Genomic DNA, 1,217 nt, shown 5'->3' with positions numbered 1-1,217 from the left:
AGAAGTTTTCCACATATTCTTGGTACGCGAATATGTCCATTTTGATAATGGAAAACTATTTGTATCTGAAATGTTTACCTCCTTTTTGGAAAAGTATGGGACGAAGCGTAAACGCAGAGTTTTACTCTCCACAAGGTAATGCAGCAGAAAGGGTGAATAGGTCGGTGCTACAAATCGTGCGATAGTACGTAAGAGATAACCAGAAAAACTAGGACAAATACATCAGCGACGTGGCCTTCGCTCTACGTAGCGTAGTGCACACAGCTATAGGCAGTTCCCCAAATTTCGGTGCGTTCGGTATCCCGATGATACAGCATGCTGCATCGTATGGGTTATACCGGAAACTTGGCGCAGTAAAAGACGTTGACTGTGAGGTACTAACTAAAAGTGACAAGATGCAAGTGATAAGAAATAAGATTATGAGGGAGCTGAAGTTAGCACATGTTAGCAGTTTAAAATCGGACAAGTGGTATATCGCCGAAACTTTAGGCAAAGCTCCCAGGTTGATAATTTTAGTGCCAAATTAGCCCCAAAGCAGGTGAAATACATTGTTCTGAAAGCTATAGATAATTATATGTATGAGCTTGGGATATCAATGGGAAAAGAATCGGGGTATACCTTGCTAAGGACATTTTTGTAGGACGAATGTTGTAAGTGTTTGAGTGAGTACCTAATATCTTAATTTTCATGTTATGTATGTCTTTGTAGTTAAGTAATTGACCTTTATGAATGTGTATTTATTTATTCAATCATTTATTCCTTTAATTTTCCTTATGACTATCCCCTTCCGTGATTACTAGATTCACATATGTATTTTTTCTTATTTATTTAGTTATTTAAACTTGTATACATGCATTTATACACCTACTTTCTGTGATGTTTTATAATTTTTAATTAATTACTTATCGATTTATTCATTTTTATTTATTCATTTTATGTAATTATTTATTTATATTACTTCTTGACTTCACATTTATTTATTTTTTATTTTATTAATTTATATATGCTTTTATGAATACATTTATACATTTCCTTTTTGGTTGTTGTTGTTTCCGACAGGGTGGGTGTATGATGTATTATGGAACGAATTTCCGTCATCCCTTGTCAAATTTGGTTTGGAGACAAACCGGTTTCGGCGTTGTGCCATCTTCAGTGTCATTTTTCGTTCTGCATAATTTTTGTTGGTTGCTCGTATTTATACTCCTTGTTAACTACCT

This window comes from Rhagoletis zephyria, unplaced genomic scaffold (genome assembly GCF_001687245.7).
Source record: "Rhagoletis zephyria isolate East Lansing unplaced genomic scaffold, Rhagoletis_zephyria_1.1 Rzeph_scaffold_01660, whole genome shotgun sequence".
Lineage (NCBI taxonomy): Eukaryota > Metazoa > Arthropoda > Insecta > Diptera > Tephritidae > Rhagoletis > Rhagoletis zephyria.
The sequence above is the reverse complement of the archived record's forward strand: the minus strand, read 5'-3'. Positions refer to the sequence as shown.